At 46.5% G+C, this 20,094-nt stretch overlaps 1 long non-coding RNA gene across 1 annotated transcript; it reads left to right on the top strand.

Moving 5' to 3' along the window:
* The first annotated feature begins 16,485 nt into the window (after nucleotides 1–16,485).
* Nucleotides 16,486–20,094, top strand: LOC139175152 (uncharacterized). Its single transcript, XR_011560482.1, has 3 exons — nucleotides 16,486–18,223; nucleotides 18,315–18,440; nucleotides 19,726–20,094. It is a non-coding gene; the product is annotated as an uncharacterized lncRNA (long non-coding RNA).

The following is a 20,094-nucleotide window of genomic DNA, read 5'->3' on the forward strand; positions in this document are numbered from 1 at the left end:
GAAAATTAAACTGGATTAAACTGTTTCAATGTAATTTAAGGTCCCACAGAGTTGGCCTTCTCTGGGTCCCGTCGACCAAACAATGTCGTTTGGCGGGCCCCAGGGGACGAGCCTTCTCTGTGGCGGCCCCAGCCCTCTGGAATCAACTCCCCCTGGAGATTAGAACGGCCCCCACCCTCCTTGTCTTTCGCAAGTTACTCAAGACTCACCTATATCACAAGGCATGGGGGAACTAAGACATCTCCCCCAGGCTTTCTTATATTTCATGTTTGGTGTGTATGTGCTGTATGGTTTTTAATTATTGGAGTTTTTATATACTGTATTTTTATTATTAGATTTGTCCCGAGTCTACGCAGAGGGGCGGCATACAAATCTAATAAATAAATAAAATAATAAATATACTGTTTTTATTACTGTTGTGAGCCGCCCCGAGTCTTCGGAGAGGGGCAGCATACAAATCTTAATAATAATAATAATAATAATAATAATAATAATAATAATAATAATTGAAATTCAACTTCATGATTCCCAATAAAGTGAATAAATAAGACTTGCCAAGATTTTAATCATTTCCCTTTCTAATTATATCAAAGGTTGTTTAATTTAGTAGTTTTAAGGCACCACCAGGCTAGAAAACAAACGACGGCGAGTTCTAATCCCATTTAGACATGAACGATGGCTGGGATTCTTTGGGCCAGTCTCTTCCTCAGCCTGACCCATACCGCAGTGTTGTTTATTTTATTTATTTTATTCTTTGTCTAATATACAATACATATGAAAGAGAATAGACATTAAGTAATATATATAAAGATAGAAAGTAAAAAAGAAGAGAAGTAGATGGGAGGGAGAGAATATATATGATATAAGAGATAGGGAGAGAATATATATATATATATATATACACAGTATAGAGAGAGAGAGAGAGAGAGAGAGAAGGAGAGAATATATATGATAAATGAGATAAGGAAAGACAATTGGACAGGGGACGATAGGCACATCAGTGCACTTATATACGCCCCTTACTGGCCTCTTAGGAACCTGGAGAGGTCAATCGTGGATAGTCTAAGGGAGAAATGTTGGGGATTTGGAGTTGACACTATTGAGTCCAGTAATGAGTTCCACGCTTCGACAACTCGATTGTTAAAGTCATATTTTTTACAGTTAAGTTTGGAGCGGTTAATATTAAGTTTGAATCTGTTGCGTGCTCTTGTGTTGTTGCGGTTGAAGCTGAAGTAGTCGTTGACCGGAAGGACGTTGCAGCATATGATCTTGTGGGCAATACTTAGATCGTGTTTTAGGCGCCGCAGTTCTAAGCTTTCAAGACCCAGGATAGATAGTCTATTTTCGTAGGGTATTCTGTTTCGAGTGGAGGAGTGAAGGGCTCTTCTGGTGAAATATCTTTGGACGTTTTCGAGAGTGTTGATGTCTGAGATGTGGTGTGAGTTCCAGACAGATGAGCTGTATTCGAGAATGGGTCTGGCATAGGTTTTGTAGGCTCTAGTCAGTAGTGTGAGATTGCCAGAGCAGAAGCTACGTAGGATCAGGTTAACGATCCTACGTAGCTTGTGGGAAAATAGGAAGGCTTATTTGGATATATTCACTGGCTCAATTTATTTGTCAGAAATAATTAACTGAGATATAAATAAACTTTGAAAAGGGCTTTTCCGAACTAGACTGGCTGGGGCGGACAATTTTTCACTCCTCTACAGGTGGTTCCTCACCTTACAAGCACAAATTAGCCCTCAATTTCTAAGTGAGACGTTTGTTAAGTGAATTTAACCAAACTGAGCGAGCCTATTGCCACATGTGGTGGACTAGCCCAACGGTAAAAAAAAAACCTGGAATAAAATTCATAAATGGCTAGAAGAAATCACACATCACAAAATTAATAAAAAACCGGAAACCTTCTTACTAGGCATATTTGATGGAAAAATAGAAAAGAAATATCGATATATCATTTTATACATATTAACAGTAACAAGGATAATGCTGGCACAGCATTGGAAACACAATAAAATACTAAATGATCAACTTCTTATTTTAAAAAAATATTAGAGTGTGCGGAACTAGACAAGTTGACATATGAATTAAATGACAAAGAAAATTCAGAACTCTACGAAGTTTGGAACATGTTTTATCAATGGATTGAGAAACAAAAACCAGAGGGAAAAATCAGTATATAATGTATATATAGTTAGAGGTATAAATATAAGGAGAAATAAGTGTTAGGGAATGGTAAATAAATATATAAAAAAAGGATTTATTCATTGTATACACTGCTCAAAAAAATAAAGGGAACACTCAAATAACACATCCTAGATCTGAATGAATGAAATCTCATTGAATACTTTATCAGTGTTCGACAAACCCAGGCGCCTGGTCGCCAGTGGCGCCTAGAAAATGTTGTCTGGCGCCTAGAAAATGTTGCCTGCTGTACTGTATGTATACAGTGATCTCTCGGTTAGCGCGGGGGTTACGTTCCAAGACCTCCCGCGCTAACCGATTTCCGCGTCATATTGGATGCGGAAGTAAAACCACCATCTGCGCATGTGCGCCATTTTTTTCATGGCCGCACATGCGCAGATGGTGGAGTTTGCGTGTGGGCGGCGGGGAAGACCAAGGGAAGATTCCTTCAGCCGCCCAACAGGTGATCTGCTCCGCAGCGCGGAAGCAGCGAGGAGCCGAAGATGGGGTAAAGGCAAAGGGGAAAACCCATCTTCGGCTCCTCGCTGCTGCCGCGCTGCGGAGCGGATCAGGTGTTGGGCGGCTGAAGGAACCTTCCCTTGGTCTTGCCGCTTGCCAGTCCACACACGCCCCCCTGGATGAGCCGGCCACAGGGGCGAGGGGTGGGGATGAAGGGGCAGGACTTCCCGGGCGGAAGGCATGCTCGGCTCTGCCGCTCCAGCCCCTTTCGGCCGAGCAGCCAGGGAAGTCGAGCCAGGCGTGGCGGCGGCAGCGCTGCTTCTCCGGTCGCCCGGTCCTCTCCTGCCTCCTGCGCCGATGTTCCCCGCTGCGACGGAAGGCAGTCGCTTGGCTAGGGAGGCTCGGCCGAAAGCGGCTGGAGCGGCAGAGCCGAGCACGCCTTCCGCCCGGGAAGTCCTGCCCCTTCATCCCCACCCCTCGCCCCTGTGGTCGGCGGGGATGAAAGGGCAGGACTCCCTGGGTGGAAGGCGTGCTCGGCTCTGCCGCTCCAGCCGCTTTCGGCCGAGCCTCCCTAGCCAAGCGACTGCCTTCCGTCGCAGCGGGGAACATCGGCGCAGGAGGCAGGAGAGGACCGGGCGACCGGAGAAGCAGCGCTGCCGCCGCCACGCCTGGCTCGACTTCCCTGGCTGCTTGGCCGGGGAGGCTCGGCCGAAAGCGGCTGGAGCGGCAGAGCCGAGCACGCCTTCCACCCAGCGATTGTTCCGCTGCCGCCAGCATGGCCTGGCTGGCAGCGGAAAATGTAACGGAGCCCACGGGGGATTCGCCTTCCTCCCACCCGCAGCCGAGACTGATTGTGGGCTCCTTCGCAACCTCGGAGAGCTTCCGGGGCATGAAAGCTCACGAAAACCAGGAAGCTCTCCGAGGTTGCGAAGGAGCCCACGATCAGTCGGCTGCCGGCGGGAGGAAAGCGAATGCCACGGGGCTGGGCTCGGCTCCCCCCCTTACCAGCCCCGCCGCGGAAGGCTCCATTCTGTTCCCTGCCGGCCCGATTGAGCGGCCGGCGGTCTCCATTCAGGGAACAGAATAAAATTTTTTTTATTTTTTAATATTTTTTTTTTTAAAATAATATTTTAATATTTTGTACAGTATATTTTTCTGGCTCCTAAATTTTTTGGCTGGCTCCTAGATTCTGAACAACTTTGTCGACCCCTGGACTAGATGATAATCAAACACAAAAGGAAGGCAGGAACAAAGACACGAGCAGAAAGTTAGAGAGGGAGGGAGGGAGACGAAATACATAGATGAGAATGAGAAGAGATATTTAGCAATATAGACAGATAACAGAGATACAGGATAGATGGAGGGATAATAGATAAGACAGAGATATAGAAAAACAGCTGGTGTAGATATAACATATAATAGATGAAATGATAACTGATTAATAAGATATTGATGGATGAGTATTAGACTGATAGGACAGAGTTAAAACAAGGGTCCCATAAAGTTGCTCTTCATTGAGTAGCTGCTCCACACTTCTCATTTGGCTTTGGTGGTAACTCTGGTTCAAATAATTATTTTTAATAAGTTTAAAGCTCAACGCCCTCCACAAGAGTCTCACCCTTCAGGGTAACAACCACAAAAAGGGGACACACACACACATATACAGTGATCCCCCGTTTATTGCGTCCCCAACCATTGCGAACAGGGTACTTCGCTATTTTTCAACCCGGAAGTCAAAAATACCATCTACGCATGCGTGCCGGGCACGCATGCGTAGATGGCAGCGGCTTCCCTGGGTCTTCCCCCTCTTGCTGGCGTCAGCGAGGAGTTTCCCCACCGCCCACGCAAACTCCTCGCTGCCGCCCGCCCTTCGCCCGCCCACGCCGTTCATTCTCGCCGCTTTTGAGCTAAATCCGGGAGCGAATTCGCTCCCGGATTTAGCTCAAAACCGCCGATAGCAAGCGGCAAGGAACAGCTTGTCTCGGCGCTTTCGAGCTGACAGCTCGAAAGCGCCGAGACAAGGCGTTCCTTGCCGCTTGCTATCGGCGGTTTTGAGCTGAAAACCGGCGGTTTTGAGCTCAAAACCGCCGATAGCAAGCGGCAAGGAACGGCTTGTCTCGGCGCTTTCGAGCTGACAGCTCGAAAGCGCCGAGACAAGGCGTTCCTTGCCGCTTGCTATCGGCGGTTTTGAGCTGAGTCCGGAAGCGAATTCGCTTCCGGACTCAGCTCAAAACCGGCGATACCAAGCGCCCCCCGGACCCCCAACCCGGGTTTGGGGGGCTGCTAGGAAGCCCTCCATGCCGGCGGCAAACAGCCGCCCCGCCCCCAATCTTCGGCTCCTCGCTAGCGCTGTGGGAGTAAAAACACCGTCTGCACATGCGCAGACGGTGTTTTTACTTCCGCATCGCTACTTCGCGAAAACCCGCTCGTTGCGGGGGCTCCTGGAACGGAACCCTCGCAACGAGCGGGGGATCACTGTATATGTCACATGTCTTTGTGAAATTTGAAAATTATGGGGGATTAGGATAGATCTATTTCGGCCTTTTTATGGCCTCATCAGCTAGCCATACCCTCACTGAGTAAATATATATATATATCTGTATATATATATTTGTTTTCGTAAATTTTCACGGGTATATGTATGTAGATTGTTCTGAGTTCGGGTTTTGCCCTGTGTAATATTTTGCATGTTTATGCGACGTTTCAGTGAAATCACATTCACCATCATCAGGCTTCGTGCTGTTGTAAAATGACAACAGCACGAAGCTTGGAAACTTCAGCCTGATGATGGTGAATGTGATTTCACCGAAACGTCGCATAAACATGCAAAATATTACACAGGGCAAAACCCGAACTCAGAACAATCTACATATATCTACATATATCTATATCTATCTATCTATCTCTCTCTCTCTATCTATCTATCTATCTATATATATTTGTTTTCGTAGAATCCTACACGGGAAAAAAGCCAAATATGCCAAGACCGTCATATACATACATACACATATACATATACACACACACACACACACATATATATATACGCACATACACACACAGACATATGTACAGTATATACATGTACATATTTACAGAGGGGCGGCATACAAATCTAATAAATAAATAAATAAATATACTTATATATATATATATATATACTTATATATATATATATATATATATATATATATATACACATATAGACAGTGTGTTGTATAGTTATATGCATATAATTATATACACATATATAATTATATATAATTATATATACACACACACATAATTATACATATCATTATGCTAATTCAAGTTATATAAAGCATGAGTTAAGAAGGGGATAATGGGGGCGGGGGTCAGCTGAAGGGCTGTGGGGGGGGAGGGGCGCGGGGGATGATGGGAGTTGTAGTCCTCTCCTGGGAGGCCTAGCGGGCCCCGCTCGGACGCTTTTGAACCGGGCCTCCGTGCCCGATTCCTTCCCCGCCCCACGCCCCCAAAAGCGCTTTCCTCACCCGCCCGAGGCCCCCGGCTCCCGCTGCCCCGAGCCGCCCGCTGACATGGCTGAAGCTGCCGCCGCCGCCTCCTTCGCGGAGAAACTTCCTCTCCGTCGTCACTTCCGCTCCTCCGACGCCATCACTTCCGGGAAGAGGGTCGCCTGAGAAACGGAACGGTGCGCGGGATGCGGAGATTCTAGATCTACGTCTATTTCAAAAAAAAAAAAAAAGATTAGAGGGATACGCGCCGTCCGACTTCCGGGTTAGCTTTATTTTGTTTTTTTCCTTAGCATAGAACGGAGTACAGTACTGTATCATGTATATCAGCAAATGCTGGCTGGGGAATTCTGGGAGTTGAAGTCCAAATACCTTCAAGTCGGCACGTTTGGGAAACACTGATGTATATAACCATTATTATATCTTTGTATACCAACAATACTTGACCAAACAAATAAATAAAATAAATAAGGGGGGAAACAGTGAAGAGGGCTGCAAATGTTTTTTACTACTACGCTGCGGGTGTGGCCTATTTTGTGGGTGTGGCTATCTATATAAGCCACACAAACCGGTCACATGATCATCAAGCCGGTCCCACCTGGTCCCATTGCCAGCAAGCCACACCCATAAAATAAGCCACACCCACAGTGTGGTAATAAAAAATGTTGCAGCCTTTCACTGCAGGGGAAGGAAAGACTTCTTGTAAGAGAGAAAGGAGGAAACAATTTCAAATCTGTGTCAATTTATTTTACTTTCAGGAGGCTAAGACATGGTGTATCAAAAATTTCTCCATTTGTATCATTTAAGCAGAATTCTTAGAAAGCAAAGCAAACAGGTCCTGGATTATTATTATTATTATTATTATTATTATTATTATTATTATTATTATTATTTATTAGATTTGTATGCTGTCCCTCTCCGCAGACTCGGGACAGCTCACAACAATAATAATAACAATGTGCAATGTAACAAATCTAATATTTAAAAGAAAGTATCTAAAGCCCGTTATTTAAAAACCATACATCGCAAACATACCATACATAAAACTATACAAGCCTGGGGAAGATGTCTTAAGCAATTTACAAAAAACAACTGTTATGAACTGTTATAAGTGGAGGGCTGCCTGTATAAGCCCAAATCTCCCTCTGATCTCTTAGTCCTCTGCAAAAATAATAAGAGATAATTTAAAAACTGGATATTTGTAGTGTGGTAGGGTGGGAAGGCAGCCTCCAACAGGAAAAAAAATAAAGCAAAAGGGGTGATTGCTGGCTGGTTACACCATGAATATCTATCTATCTATCTATCTATCTATCTATCTATCTATCTATCTATCTATCTATCTATCTATCTATCTATAATCTATTGGATTTATCTGCTGCCCCTCTCTGAGGACTGGAGTGGTTTGCAACATATAAAATCTATATGAACTTTTTGAGACTAATTGTAAGAAATCCTCCTATGAAAAAGTCTTGTTGTTAATTGGAAAATAAACAGATAATAATTTGAAGGAAACAATAAAAGTTTATTCTTAAAGGAGAACAGGTCCATAAAAACAACGAAGCAACACTATTTGACTATAGACTATATAGTCTATACTATTTCCTGTATTTTATCTTAGGATGGATCTATGTTAATCCCAGGCATGTTTAAATTCAGTGACTGTGGATTTACCAACCACCTCTGCTGGAAGTTTGTTCCAAGCATCTACTACTCTTTCAGTAAAATATTTTCTCATGTTGCTTTTGATCTTTCCCCCAACTAACTTCAGATTGTGTCCCCCTTGTTCTTGTGTTCACTTTCCTATTAAAAACACTTCCCTCCTGAACCTTATTTAACCCTTTAACATATTTCAATGTTTCTCACATATATAACATATTTAAATGTTTCTCTTTAACATATTTAAATCTTCCTCAAACATTATAAGATTGACTGATTGCAGAAGATATAGAAGAAAAAGAGATATTATTTAACAAAACAGAGGCCAAGAATACCATGTATTCAAAATGGACAGTGTTGTGTTTGTGTGGTGTATGGAGATGATACATATAGATGATATATATATAGATTAGATGTAGATGTGCATGTAGATAGATGGATGATTGGATAGATGGATAATGGAAGATAAAGCAATAGGTAGGTAAGTATGTAAATTGTGAGAGCAGGCAATATAATGTCGCCCGAAGTCTGCAGAGAGGGGCGGCATACAAATCCAATAAATAAATAAATAGATGAATAAATAAATTTCATTTTTAATGTGGGCCAATGTGCCCACAGTAAAAAGTGAGAATAAAAGTTCCCTTATCTATCTTATTTTATTTTACACACTGACACACACAAACAGGGGGCTCAGATTGATTTCCAAGGCACCAAAAAGCCAGAGAAGGAATAATGGATGGAAGCTGACCAAAGAGAGATTATTCAACCTGGAAAAAATTAGGAACTTTCTGAGGGTGAAAGAGATCAACCAGTGCAGCAGAAGCTGCCTATGGAAGTCCTGGGAGATTGGGATGGCCATTTGTCTGAAATGGTGCAGGGACTCCTGCTTGAACGGGGTTGGACTAGATGACCCACAAGGTCCCTTGCAGCTGTCTCGCGGCAAGCTAATTTAAAGCACTGCCCAGTCCGGGTGCTCCTGTCAATCACCCTCACCTGTGAGGCCACCAAGAGCCGCGCGCCTTTCCCGCCAAGCGCTCTCCGACCGGCGATTGGCTGCTTTGGAAAACTTGCCCCTCGGATTGGCTGCGCCCCCTTCCCCTTCTCCTCCGAGGGGCGGAACAAAAGGTCGGCTTGCTCCCGAGGCTGAGATTAAAAAAGGTGCATTTCGATCGCGTTTCTCCTCGGTCGAAAGAGGGCGCTGCGACCCCTCTCTCCCCACGGCGGCTCCCGAAGACTTCGCAGTTTTTAGACCGCGACAGGTGCCTCTTGCACGCTGAGGCAACCCCAGTAATCCTTTTTATCATTACTTCTCAAATGTTTAATATGTTAAAATAAATAAATAAATAGTTTGAGGCTCTTGGGCGTTGTGGGTCGCTGAGGGGAGCTAACGCATATAGCCTATTCTCGGGGATAGTAATTTTAGTCTATTCTCGGAGTAAAAACAGCATTTGAGGTAATATTAGTCGATTTTCGGGGAGTAAGGAAGACAACTCCGCTAATTTTAATAAGTAATTTTAATAAGTAATTTTTTACCAGGACGTGTATTTCCTCAGGAGTAAAACACCAGTGGTTTTTGAGGAAACACCTCAAGGGCGTTTTATTTAAAGGGGTCCCAATACCTATGGGGAATGGCCACAGTCCCACGAAGTGGGTTTCCCCCAGGGAAATGGGGCAAATTTTTATTTTATTCATTTATTTATTCATTTGTCCAATACACAAATACATAGGAAGAAAAATAGACATCTGGTAATATATATAAGGGTAAAAGTGAACTTAGAGGAGAGGATACATGAAAGGAAGAGAATATATATGATAGATGAAAGAAAGGAAAGACAAATTTCAAGGTCCCAAATAATTTTAACCAAGGCTGGAATTTTTTACGAGTAAAATATGGATGGAGTCTGGGATCATCTCAGCTGTGTTCTATTCAAAGGACCAAACCAGACCGTTGAGAGTTAAAAGGAGCTTAAAAGGAGGAATAAAACAAAATTTTAGCCAGGTGCAGTTAAGGGGGCTAAATTACCACAGGTGCAAAATATAAGGGTTAAAATTGGCTTCAAGGTTAAATTGCTTCAGTGCCTGCAGCTATCCATATGCTTTCTTGAATAAAGTTCAACTGTCTTGGACTGAGGAAAGAAATTTTAGCCCAGGTTGAAGTTCTTTAAAAAAAATATGTAGAGGACTAGCTACTTCAAGCAATTAAAGGTGGAAAGGTGAACTAAAATAGCTTCAGGTTTATGAGTTGGCCTTGGTTTCTTGAAAGAAAGTCCAATCTTGAGGCTTGGGGTAAATTTTTAGCCAAAGTTTAATTTCTTAGAGTAATCCATTTGGTGGAAGCTAAGGTAACTTAGCCAGGTTAAATAATTAAATTAAATAATCTAATTATTAAATAATGCCAGGTCCTGTTGAAAGGACCAAACCATCACAGGGGACTCATAATTAAAAATAGCTTCAATTTCACCCCTGCTCTAAAGGTAAAAATGACCTTTGGTAAAAATGACCTTGCTTTCAGGAATAAAGTGATTTTTGGGGGGGATCAGGTAATTTTAGTCAAGGCTCAGATTTATTTGCCCAATTAAAGTAGTATTTAAACATATGGAGGACTAGCTAATTCAAGTAAAGGGAAGAGTTAAATTACTGCAAGTCCAGGAGCTGACCCTTCCTTTTCAGGAATTAAAGCCAATTCTTGGGATTGAAGTAATTCTATCCAAGGTTCAATTCCTTAAACAAAGCACGTAGAGGACTAGCTACTTAAAGGAACTAAAGGCAAAAGTTACCTAAAATTAAGTCATGTCCAGGAGGTGATTTGACTTTCTTGCAGGAATTCTCAGGGGAATTTTAGGGATGCCTTCCTCTTCCTGCAGAGTGACAGAAACTCCTGGAGCTGGAGGTCACATCTTTCCTCCTTTCACTCCCGGGAGCATAAAAGCACCTTTGTAAAATCCATGAATTGGTTTTCTACTTTCTGAACATCAGGTGGTCATTTGGTGATGTTGACTTTTTATTATTCTTATTTCAAAGGCCCTCTACCTGATGGGAATCACAACAGACAAGCAGTCGAAGACATCAATGGTAGACCAGTTTTAATTCACTTTCCAATGTTGTATTTAACCCAAAAGGCCTGACACGTACTATTGGCAACACGTGGTTTATTAATGCAACATGTGGTTTATTACTGCAACATGTGGTTTAGGTGTTTTAGTGAAGATTTATTTTGGGGGGGAGATTACAAATTAATGATGGTTAAAAATGTAACAAAAGTACCTAAAAGATATAAACAGTTTTTGTTGTGACATCATTTTAGCTATTGGCTGTGGTAGAACCAGAGGGGCAGCGTAGAAATGGCGGTGATGGCCAGTGTTCCCTCTAAGCTGCTCGGCGGCGCACCCAACAACGAACTGCCCCGCGGAGTTTCCCAACGCTGCGCAGTGATGCCTGAGCTGCCAGGCAAAAGGACCACTGCGGTTGGAGTGCCGGGTCTGCGGAAGAACGGGGAAGCGACCAAGGTGGGCGAGAGGGACGAAGGAAGCCCCCTTTACCTGCATGCAACTAAAAAGAGGGATTTACTCTCTCTCTCTCCCCCTCTCTCACACGCATGTAGACACACACTCAGGGCCACACAAGGGTTCTCTTCCCTCCCGCCTCCTTCCAAGAGTCTCCAACTTCGCAGCCGCCGCTGCTCCTTGCCTCTCCTGCCCCGGGAGTGGAGCCAGGCGCCGTTTCTCCCCACCCGCCGGTTGCAACCAGTGGTCTCCGATCCACCCCTCCCAAGACCGGCTTCCCCGCCTCAGCACCCACCCACCCGCCTTGCAGAATCTGCGGTGGGGAGGTGCCAAGAGAGGCTCCCCCTGTAGCCGTTCTCTCTCCTCGGTGGGGGCGCCACTGCCTCTGGAGCCACAGCCCCCACGTGGCCCGGGAAGGAAGAGGCACAGAGAGCCCCTGCCAGCCATCCCCGCAGCCCCCTTGGGAGGAAGCCCATCCAGGCACTCGGCTGGCTGTTGTATTCTGACCGGCTTCACAGAGAAGAAAAGAGAGGAAGGAACGAAGAGAGAGAAAGAGAGAAAGAAAGGGAGGGAGAGAAAGGGAGAGAGAGAAAGGGAGGGAGAGAGAAAGGGAGGGAGGAAGAGAGAGAGAAAGGGAGGGAGAGAGAAAGGGAGTGAGGAAGCGAGAGGGGGAAAGAAAGAAATCAAGAGGGAGTGAAGAAGGAAGGGAGAAAGAGGAAGGAAAAGAGAGAAAGAGAGAGGAAGGGAGGAAGAGAGAAAGAGAGAAAAAGGCCGTTGCCTGTCTCATTCAATCCCTGGAGACTCACCCTGCACAGCTTAGAACCAGAACAAATTCCTCAATGGCCCATTTTAATGATAGGTGAGGCTGTTTGGAGAATTATAGATTTTATAGGGTTTTTGCCTGGCATAATTTGGCCATGGCGATGGTTCTTAGAACCAGAACAAAGCCCCAATGGCCCATTTTAATGATAGGTGAGGCTGTTTGGAGAATTATAGATTTTATAGGGGTTTTGACTGGCATAATTTGGCCGTGGCGATGGTTCGTAGAACCAGAACAAATTCCTCAATGGCCCATTTTAATGATAGTTGAGGCTGTTGTAGGGTTATAGATTTTATAGGGGTTTTGACTGGCATAATTTGGAGGAGAAGAGAGAGAGAGAAAGGGAGGGAGAGAGAAAGGGAGGGAGGAAGTGAGAGGGGGAAAGAAAGAAATCAAGAGGGAGGGAAGAAGGAAGGGAGAAAGAGAGAGGAAGGGAGGAAGAGAGAAAGAGAGAAAAAGGCCGTTGCCTGTCTCATTCAATCCCTGGAGACTCACCCTGCACAGCTTAGAACCAGAACAAATTCCTCAATGGCCCATTTTAATGATAGGTGAGGCTGTTGGGAGAATTATAGATTTTATAGGGTTTTTGCCTGGCGTAATTTGGCCATGGCGATGGTTCTTAGAACCAGAACAAATTCCTCAATGGCCCATTTTAATGATAGGTGAGGCTGTTGGAGAATTATAGATTTTATAGGGTTTTTGCCTGGCGTAATTTGGCCATGGCGATGGTTCTTAGAACCAGAACAAATTCCTCAATGGCCCATTTTAATGATAGGTGAGGCTGTTGGAGAATTATAGATTTTATAGGGGTTTTGACTGGCATAATTTGGAGGAGAAGAGAGAGAGAGAAAGGGAAAGAGGGAGGGAGGAAGAGAGAGGGAGAAAGGGAGGGAGAGAGAAGGAAAGAAAGAGAGGGAGTGAGGTAGGTAGGGAGAGAGAGAGAAAGAAAGATAAAGAGAGGGAGGAAAGATGGGAGAAAGAGAGAGAAAAGAGGAAGAAAGAGAGAGAAAGACAGGGAGGAAGAAAGAGAGAAGACGGACGTTGCTTGTCTCATTCAATCCCTGGAGACTCGCCCTGCACAGCTTCTCTGGGGCTCCACTGGGTGACCCTTTCAGCCCCTGAGAGAGCAGTGCGGGCGAATTACGCGAAGGACACAGCTGCCAGCCTCCTCCAGTGCCTGAGGACCCCCTCACTGTGGACCCCCTCCCTCCCCCCTTCTCTTTCTTGGAAAGAATGCTGGGACCTCTCAGACCTGTTTCCTTAGTGTTCTCTGAGCTTGGTAGTTTCCTTTGCAGATGTTTTTATTAGGGACTATTCAGTGCGAGGAGAGAGTTGGGTTTATTCTCACCTTGTGTTCAAGTGGCTTGCAGTGTCAGTGTGGTTGAAAATGGTCTGGAGAGGAGTTGGACTGCTTGTTGATTCGGACGTGGTTCACTCTTGGTCTGTGTGTCTGATACTAACCTTGGGAGTGAATCTATGCGCATAGAGGTGTTGATTGCTGGTGAGGAGGTGTTTGGTTGTTTTTTGCTTCTGGCATTCTTTCCAAGAAAGAGAAGGGGGGAGGGAGGGGGTCCACCGTGAGGGGGTCCTCAGGGATTGGAGGAGGCTGGCAGCTGTGTCCTTCGGGTGATTCGCCCTCACTGCTCTCTCAGGGACCGAAAGGGTCACCCAGTGGAACCCCAGAGAAGCTTAGTGTGAGTCTCCAGGGATTGAATGAGACAGGCAACAGCCTTTTTCTCTCTTTCTCTCTTCCTTCCTTCCTCCCTTTCTTTCTCTCCCTCCCTTTCTCTCTCTTCCTCCCTCCCCTTCTCTCTCTCCCTCCCTTTCTCTCTCTTTCTCCCTCTCCCTCACTTTCTTTCTCTCTCTCTCTCTCTTCCATCCTTCCTCTCTTTTCTTCTCTGTGAAGCCGGTCAGAGTACAACAGCCTGCCAAGTTCCTGGATGGGCTTCCTCCCAGGGGGGTGGCGGGGATGGCGGGTGGGGGCTCTCTGTGCCTCCTCCTTCCCAGGCCACGTGGAGGCTGCAGCTCCAGAGACTGCGGCACCCCCACCGAGAAGAGAGAGCGGCTACAGGGAGACCCTCTCCTGGCACCTCCCCACCGCAGACTCTGCAAGGCAGGCGGGCGGGCACTGTGGCAGGGAAGCCGGTCTTGGGAGGGGCGGATCGGACACCACCGGTTGCAACCAGCGGGCGGGGAGAAACGGCGCGCGGCTCCACTCCCGGGGCAGGAGAGGCGAGGAGCAGCGGTGGCTGCGAAGTTGGAGACTCTTGGAAGGAGGCGGGAGGGAAGAGAACCCTTGTGTGGCCCTGAGTGTGTGTCTATGTGTGCGTGAGAGAGAGGGAGAGAGAGACAGTAAATCCCCCCTTTGACTTGCCTGCAGGTAAAGGGGGCTTTCTTTGCCCCTCTCGCCCACCTTAGTCGCTCCCCCACTCTTCCACAGACCCGGCACTCCGACCGCGGCAGTCCTCCTGCCTGGCAACTCAGGCATCACTGCACAGCGTTGGGAAACTCCGCGGGGCAGTTCGTTGTTGGGTGTTCGTTTTTGCCTGGCATAATTTGGCCATGGCAATGGTTCTTAGAACCAGAACAAAATCCCCAATAGCCCATTTTAATGCTAGAGGATTATAGATTTTATAGGGTTTTTGCCTGGCATAATTTGGCCATGGCGCTGGTTCTTAGAACCAGAACAAATTCCTCAATGGCCCATTTTAATGATAGGTGAGGCTGTTGGAGAATTATAGATTTTATAGGGTTTTTGCCTGGCGTAATTTGGCCATGGCGATGGTTCTTAGAACCAGAACAAAGTCCTCAATGGCCCATTTTAATGATAGGTGAGGCTGTTGGAGAATTATAGATTTTATAGGGGTTTTGACTGGCATAATTTGGAGGAGAAGAGAGAGAGAGAAAGGGAAAGAGGGAGGGAGGAAGAGAGAGGGAGAAAGGGAGGGAGAGAGAAGGAAAGAAAGAGAGGGAGTGAGGTAGGTAGGGAGAGAGAGAGAAAGAAAGATAAAGAGAGGGAGGAAAGATGGGAGAAAGAGAGAGAAAAGAGGAAGAAAGAGAGAGAAAGACAGGGAGGAAGAAAGAGAGAAGACGGACGTTGCTTGTCTCATTCAATCCCTGGAGACTCGCCCTGCACAGCTTCTCTGGGGCTCCACTGGGTGACCCTTTCAGCCCCTGAGAGAGCAGTGAGGACACAGCTGCCAGCCTCCTCCAGTCCCTGAGGACCCCCTCACTGTGGACCCCCTCCCTCCCCCCTTCTCTTTCGTGGAAAGAATGCTGGGACCTCTCAGACCTGTTTCCTTAGTGTTCTCTGAGCTTGGTAGTTTCCTTTGCAGATGTTTTTATTAGGGACTATTCAGTGCGAGGAGAGAGTTGGGTTTATTCTCACCTTGTGTTCAAGTGGCTTGCAGTGTCAGTGTGGTTGAAAATGGTCTGGAGAGGAGTTGGACTGCTTGTTGATTCGGACGTGGTTCACTCTTGGTCTGTGTGTCTGATACTAACCTTGGGAGTGAATCTATGCGCATAGAGGTGTTGATTGCTGGTGAGGAGGTGTTTGGTTGTTTTTTGCTTCTGGCATTCTTTCCAAGAAAGAGAAGGGGGGAGGGAGGGGGTCCACCGTGAGGGGGTCCTCAGGGACTGGAGGAGGCTGGCAGCTGTGTCCTTCGGGTGATTCGCCCTCACTGCTCTCTCAGGGGCCGAAAGGGTCACCCAGTGGAACCCCAGAGAAGCTTAGTGTGAGTCTCCAGGGATTGAATGAGACAGGCAACAGCCTTTTTCTCTCTTTCTCTCTTCCTTCCTTCCTCCCTTTCTTTCTCTCCCTCCCTTTCTCTCTCTTCCTCCCTCCCCTTCTCTCTCTCCCTCCCTTTCTCTCTCTTTCTCCCTCTCCCTCACTTTCTTTCTCTCTCTCTCTCTCTTCCATCCTTCCTCTCTTTTCTTCTCTGTGAAGCCGGTCAGAGTACAACAGCCTGCCAAGTTCCTGGATGGGCTTCCTCCCAGGGGGGTGGCGGGGATGGCGGGTGGGGGCTCTCTGTGCCTCCTCCTTCCCAGGCCACGTGGAGGCTGCAGCTCCAGAGACTGCGGCACCCCCACCGAGAAGAGAGAGCGGCTACAGGGAGACCCTCTCCTGGCACCTCCCCACCGCAGACTCTGCAAGGCAGGCGGGCGGGCACTGTGGCAGGGAAGCCGGTCTTGGGAGGGGCGGATCGGACACCACCGGTTGCAACCAGCGGGCGGGGAGAAACGGCGCGCGGCTCCACTCCCGGGGCAGGAGAGGCGAGGAGCAGCGGTGGCTGCGAAGTTGGAGACTCTTGGAAGGAGGCGGGAGGGAAGAGAACCCTTGTGTGGCCCTGAGTGTGTGTCTATGTGTGCGTGAGAGAGAGGGAGAGAGAGACAGTAAATCCCCCCTTTGACTTGCCTGCAGGTAAAGGGGGCTTTCTTTGCCCCTCTCGCCCACCTTAGTCGCTCCCCCACTCTTCCACAGACCCGGCACTCCGACCGCGGCAGTCCTCCTGCCTGGCAACTCAGGCATCACTGCACAGCGTTGGGAAACTCCGCGGGGCAGTTCGTTGTTGGGTGTTCGTTTTTGCCTGGCATAATTTGGCCATGGCAATGGTTCTTAGAACCAGAACAAAATCCCCAATAGCCCATTTTAATGCTAGAGGATTATAGATTTTATAGGGTTTTTGCCTGGCATAATTTGGCCATGGCGATGGTTCTTAGAACCAGAACAAAATCCCCAATAGTCCATTTTAATTCTAGACGTGGCTGTTGGAGGATTATAGATTTTAGAGGGTGTTTGCCTGGCGTAATTTGGCCATGGCGATGGTTCTTAGAACCAGACAGAAAACCCCAATGGCGCACAAGGACAATTGATTGCAGCTACATTTTCATGGCCACCATAGCCTGAGGTGTCCTGGGCCTTCTTTCTCATTCTGTGGTTCTGTGCCAGCACTTGCAGCCTGGCAATGGTTAGCTGTCCTTCCTCTCTGCTACGTGATCACAGCCAATTCACCCAGCGAGACTTTCTTCTGGCTAATTTGGTAGAGCAGGAGAATTGAACGCCAGTCAATCCCTGTGCCCTTGGATTGGCCCTCTGCCTTCTCAGTGGATGGCTGTGGCCTTGGACACCGGAGAGGCGGGAGACAGAGCGATGGGATCTGGAAAACCTCACCGGTGTTGGTCTGGCATCGTGCTTCTGCCATGGCTGCCCTGTCGTTTGCATTTAGCCCTGAACTCCACTTCCCATGATGCAGGCCACCTTGCTCCTACCCTCAAGGTCTCCTGCCATGGGCTGGTGGCATTTCGGGGTTCATGCAAAGTGTATGGCAGTGAAGGGAGAAGCGTGTGTGCCGGACCCCCACGTGGGCCTTTCCAGACCCTGACGCTCTGTCCCCTGCCTCTCCGGTGCCCGAGGCCTCTACCATCCATTGAGGAGGCAGAGAACCATCCCTCGGTGCAGGTATTGGCTGGCATTTAGTTTTGATGCCCTTCAAATGGGCCATTATTAACTCTCCCTGGTTATTGGCTGTGACCATGCAGCTGGGTGGGAGGTGGAAGGATGGTGGACACCAGTGACCAGGGATGGCAGAAGACCAGAATGAATGCCCAAGCTCGGTCAGCCCTGCGATGGGGTGCAGGGCTGTAGCGAGTACAAAAATATCTCTGTGATCAATTGTCCCTTCTGGCCTTTGTAGGGCAGTTGGTCAAGTCCTTAGTGGTTTGGCCATGGCAAATTCTGTGTAAATGTAAGAGCCTGCATAAGCAGGGTGGAAATTGTGTTCCCCCCCCCCCAATAAATGCAGAACACACATACATAAATCACCCATGTAAGGAAAGCCGAGGGGCCCCTGAACTACCCCACCCCAGTTTCCCACTCACAACCCCACTATAAAAAATAAACAGCTGCCAATCAGCCCTGCCAGGTAGACCAGGGAAAACACAACCAGGTAAGCTACAGTAGAAATACTTTATTGTGAAGCTATTGCAAAAATACAGCCCTTATTTAAGAGCTGCCTCATTTAGTCCCCATTCAAAGTGTCTTTGCCTCCAATCTCCACCCTGAGAACCTTCCGAGGTCTGAAGCACAAAGAAAATCTGAAGTCGGATCAATGGTGAGTTTCAAATGTTTTTTACTACCGGTTCTGTGGGCGTGGCCTGGTGGGCGTGGCAGCAGGTAACATCTCCATCCTCTTCCCACTCCAGGGGAAGGTTCCTGCAACGTCCCCATTTCAGCTGGGCCTCGGGAGGCAGAGAACGTCTCTCGAACTCAAGACAGCCAAGCTTACAGAAAAGACCCTTCTGGTGGCTCTTCAAGCATTTCAGAAACTGGTGGGTATTGTGGGTGGCCTCCTGGAGGAGGACCACTGGTGGCTTTGTACAGTCTTTGTGGTCTTCAGAAAGGAAAGACAAATTTCTAGGTCCCAAATAATTTTAACCAAGGCTGGAGTTTTTAGGAGTAAAATATGGATGGAGTCTGTGGTAATTTCAGCTGTGTTCTATTCAAAGGAGCAAACCAGACCGGTGGGAGTTAAAAGGAGCTTAAAAGGAGGAATAAAATGAAATTTTAGCCAGCTGCAGTTAAAGGGGTAAATTACCACAGGTGCAAAATATAAGTGTTAAAATTGGCTTCAAGGCTAAATTGCTTCAATGCCTGCAGCTGTCCTTATGCTTTCTTGAGTAAAGTTCAACTGTCTGGGACTCAGGAAAGAAATTTTAGCCCAGGTTGAAGTTCTTTAAAAAGACATGTAGGGGACTAGAAACTTCAAGTAATTAAAGGTGGAAAGTAAAATTTCTTCAGGTCTATGAGTTGGCCTTGCTTTCTTGAAAGAAAGTCAAATCTTCAGGCTTGGGGTAAATTTTTAGCCAACGTTTAATTTCTTAGAGTAATATACTGGTGGAAGCTAAGGTAACTTAGCCAGGTTAAATAATTAAATTAAATTATTTAATTAAATAATGCCAGGTCACAGGGAAGTCATAGTTAAAAATAGCTTTAATTTCACCCCTGCTCTAAAGGTAAAAATGACCTTAGGTAAAAATGACCTTGCTTTCGGGAAGAAAGTGATTTTTAGGAGGGATCAGGTAATTTTATCAAGGCTCAGATTAACTTGGCCAAATAAAGTAGTATTTAAACATATGGAGGACTAGCTAATTCAAGTTAAATTACTACAAGTCCAGGAGCTGACCCTTCCTTTTCAGGAATTAAAGCCAATTCTTGGGATTGAAGTAATTCTATCCAAGGTTCAATTCCTTAAACAAAGCACGTAGAGGACTAGCTACTTAAAGGAACTAAAGGCAAAAGTTACCTAAAATTAAGTCATGTCCAGGAGGTGATTTGACTTTCTTGCAGGAATTCTCAGGGGAATTTTAGGGATGCCTTCCTCTTCCTGCAGAGTGACAGAAACTCCTGGAGCTGGAGGTCACATCTTTGGGAACAGTAAAAACCAGGGGTCTGAAATATTCTCAAGGACACAAGATTCAAATTCCTTCCATCTTTCCTCCTTTCACTCCTAGGAGCATAAAAGCACCTTTGTAAAATCCATGAATTGGTTTTCTAGTTTCTGAATATCAGGTGGTCATTTGGTGATGTTGACTTTTTATTGTTCTTATTTCAAAGGCCCTCTACCTGATGGGAATCACAACAGACAAGCAGTCGAAGAAATCAGTGTTAGACCAGTTTTAATTCACTTTCCAATGTTGTATTTAACCCAAAAGGCCTGACACGTAGTATTGGCAACACGTGGTTTATTACTGCAACATGTGATTTATGTGCCTTAGTGAAGGTTTATTTTGGGGGGGAGATTACAAACTAATGGTGGTTAAAAATGTAACAAAAGTACCTAAAAGATATAAACAGTTTTTGTTGTGACATCATTTTAGCTATTGGCTGCGGTAGAACCAGAGGGGCAGCGAAGAAATGGCGGTGATGGCCAGTTTTCCCTCCAAGCTGCTCGGCGGCGCACCCAACAACGAACTGCCCCGCGGA

This window comes from Erythrolamprus reginae, chromosome 13 (assembly GCF_031021105.1).
Source record: "Erythrolamprus reginae isolate rEryReg1 chromosome 13, rEryReg1.hap1, whole genome shotgun sequence".
Taxonomy (NCBI): Eukaryota; Metazoa; Chordata; class Lepidosauria; order Squamata; family Dipsadidae; genus Erythrolamprus; species Erythrolamprus reginae.